Source organism: Mytilus galloprovincialis, chromosome 9, assembly GCF_965363235.1.
Source record: "Mytilus galloprovincialis chromosome 9, xbMytGall1.hap1.1, whole genome shotgun sequence".
Classification (NCBI taxonomy): domain Eukaryota; kingdom Metazoa; phylum Mollusca; class Bivalvia; order Mytilida; family Mytilidae; genus Mytilus; species Mytilus galloprovincialis.
This window is the reverse complement of record NC_134846.1, coordinates 33,427,159-33,444,695: the sequence shown is the minus strand read 5'-3', so window position 1 is coordinate 33,444,695 and position 17,537 is coordinate 33,427,159. Positions and strand designations below refer to the sequence as shown.

The 17,537-nt window shown below is 31.2% G+C and overlaps 1 long non-coding RNA gene across 1 annotated transcript; it reads right to left on the bottom strand.

Annotated features, from left to right (window-relative positions):
• Positions 1-1,926: 1,926 nt before the first annotated feature.
• LOC143046765 (uncharacterized) lies at positions 1,927-7,038 on the bottom strand. Its single transcript, XR_012969269.1, has 4 exons — positions 6,922-7,038; positions 4,133-4,480; positions 3,222-3,362; positions 1,927-2,059 (listed from the first exon to the last, which is right to left on the bottom strand). It is a non-coding gene; the product is annotated as an uncharacterized LOC143046765 (long non-coding RNA).
• Positions 7,039-17,537: the final 10,499 nt, after the last annotated feature.

The following is a 17,537-nucleotide window of genomic DNA, read 5'->3' as shown; positions in this document are numbered from 1 at the left end:
TTCATCAAATATTATGAAGAAATGTTGTTAAAATATCTCAAAGGCATGTTATCTAAACATTTCATGAAACATTTTTAGAAAATATTTTTAAAACATCGGAGTAATATGGTTAAAAATGTTCTACTTATATACTTTTAAAATGTTTTTCAGAGGTAGAACCTACATATCTTCTGAACATTTATAAAACATTCAAACATAAAAACATTTTTATGAATATTCTTACATCATTTTAAATATATTTTCAAAAGATGTTTTAAATAAATGTTTTAAAAATCAAAGACAAGATATTTACATAACATCACGAAAATATTTGTTTGACAACGTTTTGATAAGACATTTATACAACCTTCTAAAATGTTTTGAAAATGTTTTGTGTTACAGGGATGTATTGATAGCAGTTTTGTTTAATTTCCCAAATTTATAGTTTTACTCTGTCGAATAATAAATATAAGTGGAAGTTATTCCATTCCTTTTGACATGAAGAGCAATATGAGAATTTGTAATATCTATAACTACACTGTAAATTATCATCATCATTGACATTGACGTTAGCGAGAATAAATTGATGTGAATACATATCATTTATGAATTGAAAATATTCTTGAAATCAGGCCTTTTAATGCTTGTAAAAATACATAGCATATTAAAATGTATCACTTAAATTACCAACTAGGAAATATTCCGTTGGATCCGTTTAAATTAACGTCATAATTATTATTTAAATACAGCCAATTTAAGTCAACAATACAGTTTTCAGTATAATAACACATTTGTAACAGTCGCTTGACGCAAAATTCACCAGAATACAATTATCAAACAACACACGAAAATGTGTTATATGTATTTTATTATTAGTCAAATATAATATAAATCCATACCAGTTCCAGTGGTGTGATCATTCAGCGGTCTCTTCGTAATGTCACCTGTTTTATTCGTTGTCCAAATGTATGCCCTGTTGTTAGAGCTTGACAACCAGTTACATTTGTCTGATTCAAAATTACAGTTCAAGAAGAACGCTGAAGTATAATTGTTAGTTCAATTAAGCAATCATGATAAAGTGAAGAATCGGGCCCTGCCATCTATTTGAGATATATTTTGTAAAAAAAAAACACGATCAATCAATTTCCTTCATTTTTTATTTCATTATACAATTCAAAGAAAAATCGATTTCCCTAAAATATTAATCTGAGTACCAAAACAGTTTAAAGATGATACTCCGGCGTTTTATCTGAACTCGCAATTGTAAACACATCTCCTGGTCAACTTGATATGAAACATAACTTTCCCAAAAGAGATAATAAACAAACATCTTTCGAAAAACATCATTCTTGTGCACATATGGTTGCACAATTTCTGTCTGAGTAAATATATAAAAAAAACTTTATGATAAACTAGAGACAAAAGGAAAGAATGTCTTTTAGATGTGAATTGTGTTGACAAATGGTGAAAACCGTTTAAATGACAGCATTTATACATTGTACATTGAGAATATCTGTTTTTTTAAGAAGTGCAGTTACATCATAATGGGTAAAGTTTTTTAGTACAGCCAAACTTTCCATATAAAGTTTAATTTACTATTAAGTGAACTCCACATGTACACTAGTTAATGTATGAAATTAAAGTTACAAGTTCTTTTTAATTCGCCTTTATATAAGAATGGGACAGAATTCTTTGACAAAAAGTTTGAAATAAATAAAGTCAAAATATTTACCTCTTTTATTACACGGCCCGGGCAGCAGTGAAATGTCATCTACGGCTATATTACCCTTTTTCGTCGCACCTCGAACCCCTTCTAATGTTATGTTGTATGGCTGTAACATTGAAATATCAACGAATGCTAACTGCCATAATTCTGGTACATTTTTTGATCTTGACCACAGTTTCTGTGTAATATTCTCTGATACAAGGTAAACAATTAACGTTCCATTTTCATTTCCAGATATATGGAACCAGAAAGTAAAGCATGCATCACCTTCTAAAAACACAGTTACACTTGTAAAATTTGACTTCTGCCCTGGTTCTATGTTTGAAGCATTGAGGTAGATGTAATTTCCATCATCTGTTGGATATAACAACTTGAACAGTAGTATGATTAACATAAAAACAATTAAAAAGCTGATTAACATATAAAAAATGCATGCATCCTATATCTATGTAAGGAAATGTGGTATGATTGCCAATGAGACAACTACCCAACAAAACAGTTATAGGCAACCATACGATCTTCACTGGTGAGAAAAATCTACACCGCATATACGACATATATGTACCTTGTTCTTTAACAGCAATGGTGTTGAGGTTAGCAGACGCTTTTATTTCTTGGTGTCCACAACACCAAACTTGATTCCCAAACTGTACAGTGTATTTATTCTTTACTGACAACAATTGCGTTTGTGTTATTCATTTACTAGTGTTAGCATGTGTTAGTCCTTGAAAGTATGACTATGATATAATTTCAAATAATTCGTCAATGTTTTGAAAAAGACCATACATATAGAGTGTACATTTAGTATTGATACTCGGTTGAAAAAGACGTTATTTTAAAAATCATGTGTTATCCTTTAAGGTAAATAACTGCACAGAGGGTTTACTCTTATTTATAAGACACAATGACATTCATCTCAAATTTGGATTCGTAGTGTATGGTTATTAAAGCACACGTACTGATGTTTTGGACTTTATTTGGACGAGTAATTAATCTCAATGTAAAAGCGTAAAAATTAATATTTATAGTTATAATGGTTAATGTATTCGTGAAGAAAATGAAGGATTTGTCTTGTTTTTTTTTTTGCTAGGTCAACCTTTAACGTGTACATGTTTGCTAGTTGTATCCCTGTTATTTTATTTTCGATCTATGAGTTTGAACATTTCTCTGGTATCTTTTGTCCCTATTTTACCACACTGATGTGAGCAATCCAAACAGACACAATTAATTGATAAGACACGAATTTGGTTCAAGTGAAAACTTTCAACACAACTGAAACTGAATTAAAATGGAAAAGTTTACGTGAAGTGGACGTACCTTTCCAATTATGTCTCTTAACATGCTTAATGTAAAACGGCATGTCGACTATATAAGAATTTCATTTAGGATTTTTAACATTTTAAAACTCTGATATTTTAGCGTTCCTGTTCAGGTACATTTAGACTGTTCCAGAGGCAAAATATATTTATCATAATTATAATATAATTTTACTAATAGAATTTGATAAACAACTTACAAAATCCGTATGTATGATCAACCATCGGCCCGGTATCATTATGATTAGTTCCACCAGAAATTACAGCCCACATATATTCAGATTCCTTTTCTACATTCCATTTGCAATTATCTTTTTCAAAATTGCAATCTAGGCTAGAAACTATAAAGAGCTTTTTTCTTCAGTGATTATAGAGATCAATACATATGAACGTTTGTATGAATGATATAAGAAATTTTTTTGTAACGGAAAAAAGTAATATCATTTCAAGAAAAGGATACAGAGCTATGACATGTATGAATGAGAGGGATACATTTCGTAATCCAAACTTGTTTGGAAAATTTATTAGAACACTTAAAATGTCTCTGCAGTGATGACAGAGAGCATCTTCACTTCAAAAATCCTCACGAAGCTCCGTACACACAACGGTTAGTGTCCGGTATATAAGCAACCATTTTGTCCTAAAAGACTGATCACAAAAATAATGTGACACTGTTTACTCGCGTAGTGGCATAAACTCTATGTGATTTCCAAAGAACTGAAAATTTAACATCTCGCATATTATCTTAAAAATATATCAAACCTTCGACCTTTTTCACCATTTCGCCACCATTACAACAAAAATTTAAGTTATGTCTAAAAAAAACCACAATACTAACCGCCATAATAAGAGTACTATACTGTATCAATTAATTTGTTTGAGGTATTGTGGCCCGCTTGTTTTGCTAAAAATAAGCTCGAAATTAAAACATGTTAATCCGGGGAACAAGTGTTCAGTTTGCTAAACTTTCTAATTGTAAAACATATTTGTGAAATTTTGAGGTTGCATATTCAGCATTTGAACATTTTTGAACAAGAATCATAACAGTCTTAACTGATAAACCAAGATTATTAGAAAATATATGTTATTTAAAGAGAAAAACGTGTCATACCTCTCTTACAATTGGTGTTGGAAATAGAGATATCGTCAATAGCGATTTCACTTTTACTTCCGTTTCCACGAATGGCTTTAAACATAATATGATATGGCCCTGTATCATTCAATGACAGTGACTGGAAATACCATTTGTTTCCTTGATAAGCTGATTCATTCCACAGTTCAACAGTACGATTATAGTTCAGTTGAAAAACTTTCAATGTGTGAATGTGTTTACCATACATGTGATACCAAAATGTCAAACACTGCTTTGGATTTGGTCCTATCAAACCAGACAGCAAATCAGTTTCCTCATTTGGCTGCGACTCTGTTTCGGACATTGTGTATATATAGTATCCATCACCTAAACAATATTTGTTATAAAAAAAAAGATGTGATATGATTGACAATGAGACAACTGTCCATAAGAGACCAAAATGACACAGACATTAACAACTATAGGTCAACGTACCGCCTTTGACAATGCTCAAAGCTCATACCGCATAGTCAGCTATAAAAGGCCTCGATATGACAATGTAAAACAATTCAAACGAGAAAACTAACGGCCTTATTTATATGAAAAAAATTACGAAAAACAAATATGTAACACTTAAAAAAACGGCAACCACTGAATTACAGGCTCCTGACTTGGGACAGGCACATACATCAATAATGTATCGGGGTTAAACATTTTAGCGGGATCCCAACCCTCCTACTAACATGGGACAGTGGTATAACAGTACAACATAAGAACGAACTATAAAAATCAGTTGAAAAAGGCTTAACTCATCAGATCGACAAAAATACTAGTGGACGTGGCCGGGTACTTGTTCATCCAACAAAAAGACACAAAGAACATATCTGAGAGTACTCGCAGTTATATGACAGCTAGTTCAAAACCACTAACAACTAAAAAAAAAAAATAATGCATCTTAGACTAAACTATCAATCCGTACACATCGAACATCCAATAGATTTAATGTAAAGACGTCATAAACAGTCAGAGAAAAACATGACCTTGTGCAATGCCAAGGTTCAAGTATCGACAGATTGTAGATCTATGGATGTTAGTATACAATGATAGGGATGCAAAAGTAAACACACTACAGATTGCACTTTGTAAATACAGCTGTTTCTCAAACCACGCCTGTTTTTGGGAGATATAGAATACTCATAGATAATTAATTTTGTTTACGTACTGGTTCCCAATGAAGAACTCTTTGTTTCATATCATGGAGACTTAACTTGGGAATGTTACCAGTGATTATACATATACACATTGTTTATTTTGAAATCTGAGGTAATCCTACAGTCAAGGTAGGGTTAGTTAATACATTAAGTGTTAGTTAAAACTCTTAGAAGTTCGGGCATATACACGTTGTAAGTATGCCGCACTGCCCTATAGTTTGACCTTTGAAAAAAAGTAGTGCATATGAACGTTCCATCCTAGGATAAAATATTTTTCAAACTTCATAGTAAAAATGGTACAGTTTTACCCGGAAAAAGGAAAATGCATTGTTGATATTAACAGAAATGCAACCTACAAGAAGGTTTAAAGTTTCTCCGGTATCGGTTGAACTGTTTACAATTGCAAGTAAACGTCTCAATTCGTATGTGATCTTTTTCATGATACTTTCCTGAATGTAGAGTGATTTGTTTTTAGGACGTTATCACGAGATATTTGGCTAATATTGTATTTTGTTTCCTTACATTGTGAAAAGATCAGACTTATTACTGTTCCCACAATGAGTAATATGAGGGATGCAACTGTAGGGGCAGAATCTGCCAGCCTTTATCGCCGCGATATAGCCTTTTGTGCTCATGCGGCGTAAAGCAAACTTCAATCTACCAACCCTTCCACTTGATACCATCAAAAGATTGGGGTTGGTGCGTGTTAACTATACAGAAGCGTATGAAGACAATAATGTAGGAGTATCTTTTACTTTAAGTTCCGATTTATATATATCATGTTTTCGCACTATATTATTCAAAGTGACTATGTTGAAAAAAAAGTTACATCACAAAAAAACCTGAGGAAAATTCAAAACGGAAAGTTCCTAATCAAATGGAAAAATCCAATGATAAAACAAAAAAGCATTTCACCCATTAAAATAAAAAAAAAATACAACAGTTTAGTCTCATTCATATCTTCAATTTCATCTAGAAATTGACAATCACGGTCGGTTGAGAATAAAACACTTGGACAGAAGATTTGATTTAAACTTCCAAATTGGTATCTTTTCATTTCTACACAGTAATATTTAAGCAGGGCCTCTCGTTAGTCTTCTATCGTAGTGTATTGGGAACTTATGTTGATTTAATGTTATGTAGTGTTTGTTTGTTGGCGTCTGCGTTGTCAATTAATATCAACTTATGAGTTTTGAATGGTTACGCCTCTTTATCGACGGTGGTGCAATTCTGTGTATATTGTTCAAGTAAATTCTTAATACGATGCAAAGTCGTAATGAATTGAATTAAATGAAACGAATCCTTTTGATAACAAATATAAGTAGTACATACACTGTCATTATATCTATGCACGAATCAACCCTGCATTTCTATTATTTGTCTTGAAAGCAGTGGATTTTTCACGTTAGCATAAGAAAAAAATGATCAAAAAGCAAACGTATAAATCATGGCTGTAGTTTGTTTTTAATATTATCAACGATTAAGGATATTTTAACCTTTTTTGATAATACCAGCCTCTTAGGCATAAATTAAAGTGCTTGATTAAATTTCTTTTATTAAATTTATTTTGGGGTAGTGGTACATTTCATCAAATTCATGTCTGTATTGCTACTTTACCAGTCGCAGTTGTGTCTCTGTCTGGTCCTGTAAAATTTTCAGGAGATGTTTTGCGTCCTTGTGTCCACTGGTAAGTTCCATTACAAATGACCGACCAACCGCACAGATCATTTTCGAAATCACAACTACCGTTAACAGTTCCTGTAACAGGTTTTTAATACGATTAAATTACATGAAATTAATCATGTTAAATAATATAAATATATACATATATGTTATACTTATTTTTTCCATTTCTTGTAAATTATGATCTTTTGAATGTGCACTTGCATTACATATGCATATGAAATAACAGTTAAAGGGCAGTTACATAAATATACACGTAATGCATTTACTCTATAAACGGGGTGGACACCTTTGGTTAATTTTTAACTTAAATGTATCATGTAAAATCGACCAGACATCAAACTTTTGTTATACAGAATTACTAAATTTTAAAGCTTATTTTGTTAAAATGGCATCTTGAGGGTCTCTTTCTATGTATTTTTTTTATATATCATTTTTTGTAAAACTTTTATTTTTGTCTGTTTACTATATTTAATCTATCAGCCTTCATATTCAATATAGCTAAATAATAAAAAGCAATATTTACTTGTGCAAGAATATGAAATAGAAACGTGTCCATAATTATTGAAGAGGCATGAATTTGGAATAATCTTTGAGATAGTGCAGGATTTTTCTTTATTACACCTCCTTTTGATGTCATTCGCCTCTTCTCCTGTCAGATTACAATGCTTATATTCTGAGCATGTTGTCGGATATTGTTCCACATTTAAATCGACTATTGTAATTGTTGTGTTGGTGGTACAGCTGATTATACTTGAGTTGCTCATAAAGGTATCTTTTAGAAAACCTGCAAAAGTAATGTAATGAATATCAATAAATTTGGGAAGTTTGTTTTGGTGTTATACAGCTTCAAATATTGTATTTGTAAACGCGAATAGTTAAACGGTATTACATATACAAAACATTTAAATAGTTTTAGAAGTACTTACCCGTATGGGTAAAAACATACACAAATAAATGTAGCAACGATAATAAAACTTTCAAATTATAATCCATGTTTTTAAAGGAAGTTTAACTGACACAAGGGACAATGTTTCAGGTATATTTCCGTGTTTCAAATCAATATTCACAGTCATACAGATACGCTTTATCTAAATATCAAAGGTTTTACAAAATTCAATTAAAGAATACGTGTATGTTTTAAATATACATTTGTAAAGACAAAAACAAGGAAGATGATATGTTTAATAATGGAGAGAAATAGGAAACCTTCGCATAGTAGTAAATAAACATTTAACATTGTCATAAGATGATGCTCTGTGAATCATTTTTTGATTCGAGCGTCACTGATAAGTCTTTTGTACACAAAACGAGCGTCTAGCGTAGGTATAACACTTTATCCTGGTATCTATGATAAGTTCATTTGCTGTTTATGGGACGTTTTATTGAGGCATGTTCATTATTCAACATGAAATTCAATAGAATCAGTTACATTGACTTTATGTCACGAACTCATTCAAACTCTGCGATAAAAAGAAATACATGATCTTTCCCCTCCTCCTCCTCCTCCTCCTCCTCCTCCTCCTCATTCATGATCATTATACTCATGTACTATAATACTATTGATGCGTGAAACAATTTCATGTTATTGCCATTTGTTGACTATAACGACGACTTCAGAGCACCAAACAAACTTACAAGTTAATGAACAATGCCAGCGTCTGTTCATATTAAAATAAGGATATTAAAAAAGAATATCGTCAAGCAACACATCACATGAGTGTAGAACCAGTTTACCTGTACTTTTGAAATATCACCAAACGCTGGCATTATATGAAGATTTGATTTTGATTAAATCGGCATGCAATTTATATAGATTTTCATGTAAAATTTAGAGATGCTTTAGAACGAATAACAATACTCCAAATCAATTGTAATTCAAAAAGGAAAAGTTCATAAAAACTGACAAACTCATAAGGTATCAATCAACGGAACAAGTGAAATATAACTGCCATATTGCTGAAGCATTATATTGTAGATAATAAGAAATATTGTATTGCATATGCCCAAAGGGGTTAAAAACACACATGATAGGATAGCGCAACAAGGCACTGTTGTCAATAATGAACAAGACAATGTTGAGTTGAATAATATTTGAAACCGAAAGCAGTTCTGAAACCTTAAATTACCACATGAGTTAAACAACAAAACCGCCAGGCTTAACGTAGGGCTGAAAAGAATACACTATCAATGACACCCGCTAAAATTACTTGTTTATGTTTTTCAGCAAAGCTGCCAATAATGTAACCGGGTAATGAATAATCTACGTATCTCAGACCATGACGATACCGATTTATATTGACTAAGTGGGATTACGCAATGTACACATGATGTAGATAATGAATTGATAACACAGACCACTTACTGTGTTAATGCATCCAGCCATTTTGTTTCATTTGATGATTTTTTCCGATCTATACAGGTTTTGATAATTTGTTCTTTTCCTTATTGATTTGCGATATCTGAACATCACTGGTGTAAGACGTTGGTAAAGACATTGTGGAAAAAGTAAAGACATTGGAGATGTCAACTAATTGATTAAATAACAATATATTGAAAGAAAAAATGTATGATGTGTAAGAAAGAAAAATAAATGAACGTAAATTTTATTTTTATTTTGAAAAATGATGAACGGAACTGTCAAAGATCATTAAAAAAAAAAACAATTAATTTATTTGTTTAACAGTCCATCTCTCTTTAATCTGTATATTTGATGATAAAAACCCTTAAGTTAACAATTTAATTATAGCTAATGATGATTAAACATGTTTAATGTGGCTATGGTACATTTTAACAATGTTTATAAATCATACATAATATAACATGTATAATATGTTTACACAATTGTCTATAGATAAGATTGTCCTGTGCCGATTTGATATCATTTAGTTTTGTTTATTTATCTTTATTCCATTTTAGAAGATTAAGTTTTCCTTCTTCCTCATATGAAGGAAATCAAAGTCAAACAGTTATCAATCTATTTAGCCTAACTATTATACTATTTTCACTATAAAATATAATAAAAAAAAATAATTTAGAAATACAAATGTAGTTAAATTTTTCGAATGCTTTGTTTATTATTGCTTTGGCTATTCCAAAATATGAATACCATACAATCGCAATAAATAAGTCACATCTGGTTTCATACGAAAAAGAGTCGAAACAGAAAACAGTTGTGTGAAAGTAATTCTTCACTCCCTTGCAATACAAAATTATAAGCAATAAATCCTTATGTGTTTCTAAGCTTTAATCTTTTTTATTGGGTGTTTCTGTCCAATATTTTAGAAACTTAAAGTGACATGCTTATTACAGATTGCAAATAGAAAAAGAGGTGAACATTCGATTGGTTTACTTCTTTTAATGGTTATCATCTTATAAGCAATGGAATGTAGTGTGAAATTGTAACTGCAGTACTGGGTAGGACAAACTATAACTATTGTTCAGTAGTCCCTAATCTGAAGCAAAGATAATTTCTGCACAGGTTTTGGGAAAATCCCATTCCAACAAAGACTATTAGGACCAAACAATGGTGGTATTACTCTAAAACGGAAGCTGTAAATACTTCTTTGCTCGTTTAGACAAAATTGAACCAAATGGGTTGCTGAAAAGCAAATTATTATCTCATAATTTCATTTTTATCAATGATAATGATGATAGAACCAAACAAAATCAATACTTTTTGGGGTTTCATACGTCGAAGATAGTGCCCATTTAAATATCTTATTTCTTTTCAAGATAATATCCAACACTGTTAAGACTGATATACATTTCTATTTTAAGGCACAATTTTATGTAACAGAGTTACTAAAAATAAGGGTTCAAACGATAGTAGAAACATCTTTATATTTTGACATTTTTACGTTGTAGATAGCTTGTGATACAAGATACAAGACCATGTTTATGTTTTATACATGTTTTATATTGTCAAACTATTGTTGAAGGAACGGAATGCAACGGAAGACGGACGCCAAGTGCTGACAATAGCTAGAGATGACCCAAAGGGAAAAAATCGTCGTATATGGATGAAGTAAATTTATCTACAATATTACAATCTAAAAATAGTGCAAGAAAGATTTCAGGCTGCTGTTGTGCGTCTTTGTTGTTGAAATTATCAATACTTTTTGTGGTAACGTAAGCGTATTGGTTGCAGTCCAGACATACTCTTCTTCTTTCAAAAAGCTAGTGGTGAACATGATGCATGACCTGGGGCGATTAATACTAAATCAAACTATGTTTTTGAGTTGGAGAAGACACATTTACAAAGTTAGTCATGCTGTTTTAATTACGTTGTTTTATTCCTACTTTGTATCATCTCTCCAAGATTGTTTATCTAAAACCAAAATGCTAAAACTCATATCTTGAATAAAAAACTTAGCCTTAATTTCTATGTATTTTTGCTTTTGGTAACATTATCGTGCTCATATATGTCTTTGTTTGTGTGTTATGCTTTATATGCCAGTTCTTATTCATACTAGAGTCGTTTTAATTTTCAGTCACATTTTCAGAAATATGACAGTATGGTATTAAAAAAAGTATCAAAGTTAACAGATATGAGGCTCTAAACTTCAGAAGCTGTTAAGTTAAAAGTCGATATTCCCAAAACAAAGATCAATATTCATAAAAGACACGGAAATGAATTTCAAAAAATTGTCAGTATCGATTTTATACCAGTATATATTGTAATCAAATCAATATAACATGATATAATGCTGATACATAGAATAAATAATATATAACTAGAAAATGCTGTTCGAACCAAAAACGAACATACCAAATTGTAATCAATGAACAACAAAAATGTTTGATTTACAAAAAAATATTAAGGGTTCAAAGAACCACATTGGGTGAAGAAATTAACAAATATGTGTAAGGTACGAGTCTGTATCATTTACATTTATAATGAGCTTTGATCCTTTCTCTAAGGCAAATATTATATAAAATTGAGAAAGGAAATGGAGAATGTGTCAAAGCGACAACAACCCGACAATAGAGCAGACAACAGTCGAAGGCCACCAATGGTCTTCAATGTAGCGAGAATTCCCGCACCCGTAGGTGTCCTTCAGCTGGCCCCTAAAAATATGTATACTAGTACAGTGATATGGCTTGTTATAGTAATTTTAACATATTGCAGAATTACAGTGTAAATGCTCGTAATATTGTAATGATGTTGATATAAAACAGATGTAGATATAAATTTGCTGACAGTCATGCCATTATGTCTCAGTTGAATATTTATCTAGTTCACAATCGAATCATATATTTCCATTCTGAAAGTATTAATCATTTAAATACATGTATTATATAATACTTTTATGATAACCCTATCTATTTTGTTAAAAGCTGGTATTAGAATATATGCATTAATAATCTGTTTTAAGGATTATGTACCCTTGTGTTGATTCAATGCTAAACATATTGAAATTTTATAGAAAATCCACAGCCTTTATCCTTGTACTCTTGTATTCGGCAATTTGTTGACTGATAGATATAGGATAATTGCATGCAGTGCTAGCATTGATTTCCTTAAAACAAGTTTATTAATGAAGTTATTGGTTAAAATAAATATAAATATGGACCAAATCAAGTACACCTTTTAGAGTGCGCTCGACTTTAGTGACTCAGCATGAGGTGTTTTGGAATTTACAGGTTGCTTAGAAGTTTTTGTAAACAAATGTTTCAAATTTTATAACAGAAATCTATGTATTAATGCTGTGGATTTTCTATCGAAATCTTGGTTTATTTGACACAAAGACTTCTATTTCTATTAAAACAATGACACAGTAAATAATGATTCTTTGCATCAAGTTTCCCCTGGTATATGTACATATGGCCTATCTCTATTATTCATTATATCTGTAGTTTTAATACTATTGAAGTTTGAAAAGTTCGTACAAAAATGGCTACAGAAGGGGTCATAAACCTCAAGAATATGCAGTCCGAATAACTATAAAACTTTTATCAAACTTGTATATAACATGAGTTCATGTCGTTGTTGAAACATCATACTCATCTTCTGTTTTCTGTCCAAAGAAATGATCATAACTATCTTCTTTCAGTTCGTCATTTCTTTTGTGACTCCCGGAGTCATAAATGGTATCAACAGCATGGTTATAAATGTTATTCTCTAATTCCTTGTGACGATTACTTCCCGAATGATCGTAGACTCCTTCCCGGGATATAGCATATTGATCATCCTCGCCAAGTTTGTTCTCCGAATCCTGAACAGCATGTGCTAGCTCATAATCTGTAGAATTGTTAGAAAATATTTGTCTATTGAAACCCGTTTCGATTGGATCTAATACCATATAACTATCTGCTGTTCCAGTCATATTTTCTATAGTTTCATTTAAGGTTGTTTCATTTTGGTTGGTTGCACCTACGCTGGCGTAGTTATGTTGAACAGTGTTCATCAGGGTACTTTCGTAACCATGAACACTTAAAGAAGTGTTCCTTCTTTCAAGATTACCGTGCATGCCATCATTTTGCATATGGCTGGAATGTTCAATTGTTTGTGGTAAAACTATATCTTGACTCCCAATATAGTCATTTCCTCCGTGATTGTTGCTCAGTTTTTCTCTTGTTCTGCTTTTTAAGGTATGCCTTTATTAAAAATTACATGAAGAATTATTGTCGTATTTTGGCTCAAATAGCGTATGCATAATCTTAAATTGTACGTTCTTGTTTATTTGATCTAATAATACTATGTGTAATGCGTTTGTGATATTTTATGTTTACTTATAAAGGATAATATCTGGTCAATATACCAGCTTTGATTAGTGTTTGGTATTACTATAAAACTTTTACTGTGTACAAGCTCATTGTTGTTTTTCTGAATTGTTTAACATTTCACAGTGGTATCATACTATTAAACTATACATCCCTTATTCTATTGATTCTATATTAACATAGTATTATAGATCAAATTTATATTTATTTGTTCTGTGAATGTTCACTTGTGTTAATATGTCATATGGTTGAGTTAAGCCATGTTAATTGATATTTTATACTGTGTCTTTCTATGTTATGACGTTACACTATTGTGTCAAATTAGAGTGACGGTTTGTAACCCTTACAACGTTTACACCTGCTGCTATTGTTTGCAACTGTCCTAAGTCAGAAATCTGATGTTCAGTTGTTGTCTTGTGTTGATTTGTTTCATAAGAGTTTCTAGTTTTTGATATAAATTGAACCGTTGATTTTCCCGTTTGGATGGTTTTACCCTTGTAATTTTTTAGGCACTTGATAGATTGCTGTTCGGTTTAAGCCATGGCTCCGTGTTGAAGACTGTACTTTGACCTGTAAGGTTTTACTTTTATAAATTGTGACTAGGATGGAGAGTTGTCTCATTATATCTTCTTATATCTATTAATAATTCATATCTATTTAATCTATCAATCTTTACAAATATGGTGATTGGATGAATATAAAACAAAGATGTGGTATGATTGCCAATGAGAAAAATCTCCGAAAGAGACGAAATGACACATAAAAAACAACTATAGGTCACCGTACCGCCTTCAACAATTACCAAAGCCCATACCGCATAGTCGGCTACAAACGGTCCGGAAATGACAAATGTAAAACAATTTATACGAGAAAACTAACGACCTAATTCATGTACCTAAATGTACATAAAAGTTGAAGTTTGCTCTAGATAAAATACTTTCCGTTTAAATTTAGAATTTGCATTTTGATAAAAAAAAAATTACATCGTATAAGGACAACTCATGCATATTAACTGAATTTCTATAGTACATAAAATGAAATATTATATCGAACATCTAAAGGAAGAATATTTGACATTATTTAACCACAACTTTATACAAAGCATACCTTCTAAAGACAACAATAATGAGAATCACAGCACATGCTAGTAATAAACAACCAATAACCAAGCCTACAACTAAACCTGTAAAATGTAAACAAAAATACATCATCTATTGTTTTTCTATGTCGTGTTTTGTGATCTGATGCTTGTCTTTTCGCCAGTGTTTCCTTTTGTCAGTTGTCGACTTATGAATTTGAATACACGTTTTAGTCCCTTTCGAATCTCTTTTTAAAACACCGTAAGTATGCTTGTTTATCCACACCTTAAGGTCTTTTACATTTAAATTGGTTCATTTATTCAGGACCAATGTCAATGCAAACCATAATATAATGCACATTCTTCAATTCCTGATCCATCTTTTGGGTTAGCAGCTGTTTTTTTATCCAGTTTGAATATACAGTTTTCATTGAGAATGAAACAAAACATGATTTTCGTTACGCATTTTCCCCTTTTTAAGGTTACATATCAAAAGTGTGAGGTTCGTTAGATTCTTTATTATCAACGGTATTGTTGTCAAAATGAGAAACGATGGAAAGACAAAATAGAAAATAAAGATTAGTATAATGTCCATCCCCCCCAAAGAAAAATACATTTGTTATTGAGGCTTGTCAACCGTTGAATTACTTGATTCAAGTAAAAATAAGTTAATAAGTTGTAAGGTAAGGTAATAATACAATCACGAAAAGGGACCGATAAACGGTTACTACAAGAAGAAATATCCGTCGTCATCTAAGTAAAGGCAACGAAAGTATACCATATATACTGGTATTCAAATACACATGTTTTATAAAAACAGATTATTAATAAAAGTCACCCGAATAATACAGTTCTCCTCAAAATGTTTGTCGATATGTTTCCTATACCCTTTCGATAAGGGAATGTTTTTATCCACCACAGATACGCTTGATAATATGTGCGATTTAAAGAAATAGTGTGTCTGCTGTGTTGATGAAATAACGTAAACGAGTTGCTTGTGTACATAAATTATCTGTCATATATTTTGTTTGGCATTTTAAAGGCTTGTTACATAACTATTTTACATGAGTAATAAGGATAGTGTGATGTTTTCCTGCAGGATTTTATATCGTCTATCAAATTTTCAAGAAAAGAAAAAAGACATTTACCTGTTGTTGAATCGCTGGAATGTTTAATTTCTTTTGATGGGGTAACACTTTTATCACTCACTGTAAAGGAATATGCATTCAAATTGGATGCAAATTATATGGGTTCACACACAAATTCACAAAACTTCAACAGTTGCACACCGCTGTTTAATAATCATAACTCAGGGTTTCCACTAAGGATTTTTGAAGGCATGTCCAGCAGTAAAAGGATGAAATCAAATTGATGTATGATGATTTCAATCTATTTGAGCAAGGAAATGACGTAAAATTTAGATTGTTTTTTTTTTTTTTTTTTTTTTTTTTATAAAATGATGATAAAGGTGCTCATTTGATACAACATTTTACAATTTTGATGCATCTTTGGACTCGCAAGTTTTGAAAATTATGAGTTCATGACTCGCTAAGTTTTCTTAGTGATAACCCTGATATCATTATGAAAAAAGAAAACAAATCCTGGTTACAAAATTAAATCTAAGGAAACATATCTAATCTAAGGGTAAAACAATAGAAACACTGCAAGGCATGTTATCCTAGATTGTTCATGGTTTTTTGCCAGAGTGAGTTTTGTTCTCGTTTTTTTCCCCGATGAACAAACGAAATTGGAACATGGTGAATAATATAGTCTGTGGTGTCAATATTGAAATGAAGTCCATTTAAGAATACTCTAGAACAGAAGGTGTGCAATACACATCACGAAGGACAATAAATTATAATTTCGTTATATCATGTATATGAAAAAATGATGAAATATCGGCCACACACGGATTGATATTATACATATAACGATAGCATGGATATATAATGTAACATATCAAGGTGTCTCCATAAGCTCTTGTTTAATAGGTTTTCTATTTAATTTACGTAGATACAATGTATGAAACTAATGTATTTCAACATTCTCAGGTTTTGATTTATACTAATACATGTCATATAGACTGGTACTCGTTAAGAAGAACAAAACATGAAAACCGTCACCTACCTTGATATATGCCATATATATAATTTTGAACTGATATTTTATGTTGCACAAACATATAACAAAAGTTGTCAGTGCATTGTTGTCATCTTTTATTTCATAGTGACTCATTTGAGGAGACTAGTTAAATACAAGTAACAACACGAGGCAAAACGCCAGTACTCAAATATAAAGATACAACTTGATTAAAAATAACGATACCTTAAGAGATTTTGTTTACAAAAATGGATGATGGTATAGGTCTTTAATATTTAGTTAGTACCGTATGAAATAAAAAGGATGGAAATTGTGATGATTTGACGCAATTATAAAGAATGAGTTACAATCATTGAAGAACAATATCTAATGCACTGCCGAACCTTACCGTTCTTTCGAATGTCCATTTCTTCAATAGGAAAAACCGAAAAAATATCGCAAAAAATGGCACTTTACTAAAGGAAATAAACATAATAGATAAGATTACGGGATCTTACAATTAAAAGTTGGTTGTTAAAATACTATAACATTTTAAACACTATAGCTTTCCTTTCTTGAAAAGAATATTGCTGTTATTTCTTGTTTGCATGTAGCCATACCTGTACTTGGATCTCCTCTTGAGGTAGTAAAAGATGACAATTTCGTA